This window comes from Protopterus annectens, chromosome 6.part0 (assembly GCF_019279795.1).
Source record: "Protopterus annectens isolate FY-2018-M chromosome 6.part0, PAN1.0, whole genome shotgun sequence".
Classification (NCBI taxonomy): Eukaryota; Metazoa; Chordata; order Ceratodontiformes; family Protopteridae; genus Protopterus; species Protopterus annectens.
Genome location: NC_056737.1, coordinates 1,881,761,053 through 1,881,766,743, shown reverse-complemented (window position 1 = coordinate 1,881,766,743; position 5,691 = coordinate 1,881,761,053). Strand labels below are relative to the sequence as shown.

Sequence of the window (5,691 nt, the reverse complement as noted above, 5' to 3'; positions counted from 1 at the left end):
AGGTCCCTATTACACTATTTCCTGATGTAGCATGAACACCATATTGGTAAATGCACCCTTGATTACTTAGCAACCTCTAGCTATTTTGTATAAATTGATTAAGATTTAATGATTAACTGCCCCGTCTTTGTATTATTCAGGTGATGCAAAGTCTCCAGTTGAACCTTAGCTGATGAAAGGAACTTTTGCCTTTGCCAGCAAAACCCAAGTGCAGTAGGTTTTTGGGAAGAGAAACTAAAAGGAACAACTTCTGCAACAAGTGAGCACCAACCAGATCTGTATTAAATGTGTTTGTTTAGTTAGATAGATAGTTATTTTTCAAGTCTGTTCTGTATTATTCAGACAATAAATGAAGATGAGTGGATTCAGAATGTTGTTTGGCAAATGCAAACAATCCAAAGGGAACATGACTAGCCCCCAAGATGCCAAAATGAAGCTGTAGGAGAATGAGGAAATCATACTAAAGAAGGAATTGTTCTTTAAACAGAAAATCTGTCAGGAACTGACAAAAGCTAAAAAAAAAAACATTGGACTAAAAACAAGAGGGCATCTCTTGCAGCTATCTAAAGGAAGAAAGGCTACGAACAGTAGCTGGCCCAAATTGACGGAACTCTGTCCACTGTTGATTTTCAGCTTGAGGCTCTGGAGAATGCCACTGCAAATGCAAAGATCCTGATGACTATGTCTGAAGCACACAAGGCCATGAAAGTTGCACACCAGAATATGGACATTAATAAAATAAAACAAGTTTGATGACCTCATGGCAGAGATCAATGAGCAACAAGAAATTGCCGAAGAGGTTTCAGATGCCATCTCCAAGCCTGTTGGATTTGATGATTATAATTATGGCAATGAGCTGCTGGTTTAGTTGGAAGAGACGGAATAGGAAGAACTGCAGTGAGATCGGCTGAAAGCTGAGGATAAGCCTGTGCCACAGCCAAGTGTTCAAAAATTAAAAGCCTCAACACTACCAGCCCACAAGGCAGAATATGGGGATATGCAAGAACTTGGGGCTTCTGGAATACAGGATAGATGAGCATGACTAGATTAAGAACTGACTTGTATTGTGACTAGACCCTAAGTTACTTAGTTCCCACTGATAGCTAACAAGCAGAGAGAGAGAGAGACTAAAAAGACAAACTGTCACAGATTCTATGTGGCTCAGAATGCACAGCTGCTGTACATGTCCCATCTCTGTTTTTCAGATGCTATCTCTGGGATGGCCAGCATTTTTTAATTTCACATCAAGTATGGAAGCAGCACCACTATACACTGTTCATCTGTATTGTACTAACTCATGCATCAGTCAAGTTGTAAGTTTCAGAATGGTACTTTATGCCATTAGTTACTTTATTTATGATGCTTAATTTCTTACCCAGCTTAGGAAATGGATAACATTCCTGAACACCAATGGAAAAAAGTTAATTAACAGAAAAGTGCTGTGATATGTCTGACTGTATTATAATTGCACAACTAAGTAATTTAAATTGTCTAACCACAACAGACAATGTTATCTATATATGTACAGTATATGTGTATGTGTGTATATATATGTATATATGTATTCAGTCATGCTGATCTTTTACATATATTTTTGGCTTCCTTTTCTGTAGTCAATCTACATACTGATATGACTGATCAGGTACAGTGGAAGAATAAAGATAGATGCAATGGTAAAGTGATGGAACTTGTATAAAAAAGGAATATGCACAGGCATGCATATATGGCAGAAGGCTTTCTGTGATCTCCTAATGTTCTTAACCTCCTTCAAGAAACAAGCATTTCCAAAACATCTTTGTTTTTGATCCAGTAGTTGTAATTCAGTTGGAAAAGGCCCTTTTACTTGGAATTGGGCATTGCAATTTGGACTGGAGTTGTTTTTGCACAGTTTGCTTTACAAATCACCAAACAGAACAGATTATCTGTGGAGAGAAAGGAAAAACAACATGGTGATGACAAGTAATAATGTTGCAAAGGACATAAAACAGCAAAAAGATTCCTTGTAAATGTATCTACATTGTTTCAAAGTGGTGCAATGGGCATAACTTATAGTAATAATACCACATCCAACCATGAGGTGCAACTTAATCACCTGCAATCTCTTATTACAGCACAACAAGGGATAATCATGGAAAAAGGAGTGATTTGCAGAAAAGAGAAGCTAACTCACTGTAGCTTCAACAAACAGCAAGTATACTTGATGCAAGACTTGATTATATAGAAAATAGAGCAAAGCATTCTAATTTAAGAATGTCAGCATGCAAAAGCATATCAAGAGAAGCAATATCAGGGCTTTTATAGCAGCAGAAGTAAAGAACATTGTGGGACTGGAAACAGTACTAGTGATAGAATCATTATTAGAATGGAAATAAGAGGTGTCCCAGTCAGTTAATACTTAAATGTTTGAATTTTACTGAAAACGAAAATACATGCTAAAAGCCATATTAATCGGATCTGAGTTAAAAATCAAGAGACTCAGCCATGAAGTTAGTGCCAGACTATAGTACTGTTTTGTTTCTCAGAAGAAAAGCTCTTGAACCTTACCTCATATTCCTTAAAGGCAAGAGATTTACTTTATAGCTAAGATTCCTTGATTGCTTATACTTAGAAAAAGCAGTCAAGTGCATATATTTACTTCCCGTAACAAATGAAGCAGTATCCAAACCTTAAGAAAAAAAAAATGTTTTCCAAAATGGTTTCAGATTCAGGAAATATAATGGACTGTACAGAACCTTTACCTTCTTCTTCTTCTTTCTGCTTCTCACCATAAGGGGTCGCCACAGCAGATCACCTGTCCGCTCATGATTGGCAGTGGAGTTTTACAGTGTCGAGTTGCCAGCCCAGCACCCAACCTTCCAAAAAGCAAAAAATAAAAAGAGAGAGAGAGACCTACAGCCCCCTCCTCTCCAAGGCAAAGGAGTTATGGAAAGGCAAGACAAGAAGGCATTACAAATTGAGGGTGTGGGGAAGGCATATGGACACAAAGCTTGACAGGAAGATATTGTTAAAGATGTATTGGAGTTATCTAACCAGTATGAACATCTTGGCACACTACCATGCTCAGAAGAAGAGGAACAACAAATAGAAAATTACTTCCAGGACTCAGAGATACAGATAGAGATAGCAGAGATGGAATAAAAAAACCTCTTGGACTGAGCTGCAAATGCAAGATTCAGTGCACCCATAGGCTTGTTAAACCAGTTGGAAGATAGAGAACACACAAAACAATAGTTTACTATTGTAGGAATGACACTTATACTGCATGGTAGGTTAATCCCATATAACAGGAAAGCAATTTTTGATAATAAAATTAATAAAAATAAAGCTAAGCTGATATGTTTAAAAGAAACCACAATAAAAAGTTAGGAGAAACAAGGAATATGGAGATTATAGAATGGCTGGTGGAGTGCAAGCTGTTGCAAATCCACAAAAATAGTGGTAATTATGCTTTTCCACAACTCCTTGGGCTGGATTAAAATAAAATGACTAATGGATAAAAAGGGAAAAGGGGTTGTAGTTGTAACAAAACAGGAACACAGAACTTACTGACAGGGAATTTTCAGGGCTCAGATGAGGCAGATATAATGGCTTTCATGGGATTTCATAAAGTAATCAATGAAAATAAAGTGATGGTATATGCTATCATAATAAGAGGAAACAGTAACACTGTAATTGACCCTGCAGTGGATAGGTTACCTGAGAATGCATTCAGGAACTGTAAAAATACAGCTATGCTTAGAATTATATTGAATGATTTTGAGTTGATGGATGGGTGGAGGATAGATCACCTTATGAAAAATACATATATATATATATATATATATATATATATATATATATATATATATATACATATACATATTTGGCTGCTAGGCAAGGCGTTGCTAGTCAAATTTATATGTGGTTAGTTTCTAGGACTCTAGCAGAAAAGTTTAGAGATGTTAGCATAAAACCTTCAATATGATCAGACCATGCAGCAGTGAAATTTACTCTAATAGATAACAGAACAATATTTCTTAAGAGAACTTGAAGGTTTGGCCCATACTTAGTGAAACAGGCACAGGATAAGTAAATGATAAGACATAATATTAATGAAAATTGGGAGACCCCACTGAATGGAAAGAACAAACAGTGGCTGAAATGAAGCTCATTCAAAATCTGTATAGGAAAAAGAATAGCATCTGAACTAGGGCATCAGAAAATCAGGAAGTAGTTACATTTAAGAGGCAGAAACACAAGGAATGTTATTAGTGAGTGAGTGAATATAAATTACTTATATAAATAAGGAATTGCTACAAAGTGTTAATGAATGGAATGCAATTTTAACACATTTGTACTATCAAAGAATAGCAGAGAAACTGGAGAGATAAAAATGCTTCTTTGGGGCAAAATGTCTCAACTCCCAAAATATAGTGCCCTTAAAATCATATTAAGCACAGCGATATAGAATATACACAGGGCCAAGCACTATAAAAACTGAGATGTAGCAGGAAATTATCAAATTCATCCAATAGCTTAGAAATATGGAGGAAAAAGTCAGAAATGTATCAAAAGATATAACAGAAGGGGGGATTATAACAGGGACTGCAGGCTTGACATCAGTGAAAGTTCCAGGGATGGAAAGTTTGATGGTAGATTTCTATAAGGAATATAAAAAGGAATTTGGGTCCCAACAGTTTAAATACTTTATGGTTTGTGTAAAAAATAAAACTTTTTCATGAGGCATGAGACCAGCATAGCCTAATCCAAATAGTTACAGACCTATATCTCTGATTCAGCTAGATCTGAAAATGTATTCAAATTTTTAGCAAACCGAATGAATATGTTACCAGAGTTATTATCACAGCAACAGCAAGGGTGTGTATGATACAGACGATGATTATAAAGGAATTATGATGAAAAGGAGTAAGAACACAGGATTGTAGAATGTGGTGAATTGGGTGAGCAATCTTCAAAACAGATTGTTGTTGAATGAGATAAAACTTTAAGCATGCAGATTGAGGACAAGTCACAGGTAGAAATAATTATGTTTCATGCAGCAAATGACATGGCAGCCATGTTGCAATTTAGTGTGCTCCAACGTATGTATATGTGGCAACATTCCCATTGAGATTATTTAAGAGGGAATAGTCTATGAGGTTGAAATCTTGGAAATGTTTGGCTATAGAAGCTGATTATATTCATAAAATATGGGAATACTCAGCCACTAGGCTGATGTGGGATGCATTAATTAGAGCAACCAATTGGGCAACAAGAACTCATTTGCCATCTAAAGATAAAAGAAACAGTCAATATTATTAAGAGTGATCCACTCACCAGCCTTTGTTTTTCTGAGGGACTAGGTTAAATGAATAAGTCAAGGGAAAAAGCAGTTAACCTTGGCCCCATCTATGGATATGGACAGATCAGCATGCTAGAGTTACAAGTAATGCTAAAAATCTTACATAATTTTTAAGGAAGCCATTGATACATGAAAGAAAGATAAAAATCAGATTTGAGAACCAGATATTTAGGACATTGTCTAATTCTTATAATGTCAACCAGTTTGCTGATACTCAAAATGGAACATGTTGGATAGCATTAACTCTGGAAATTATATAGTTTTTCAGGATAAATGTTTCAAAAGTAAAAACTGTGCAAGCAATAGAAATATATGCTTTTTATTACTGTCATTGTAGTTGTATGTTGTCT

General features: G+C 35.8%; 1 pseudogene; it reads left to right on the top strand.

The window, feature by feature from the left end:
• The first annotated feature begins 355 nt into the window (after positions 1-355).
• LOC122804122 lies at positions 356-901 on the top strand (annotated as a pseudogene).
• Positions 902-5,691: the final 4,790 nt, after the last annotated feature.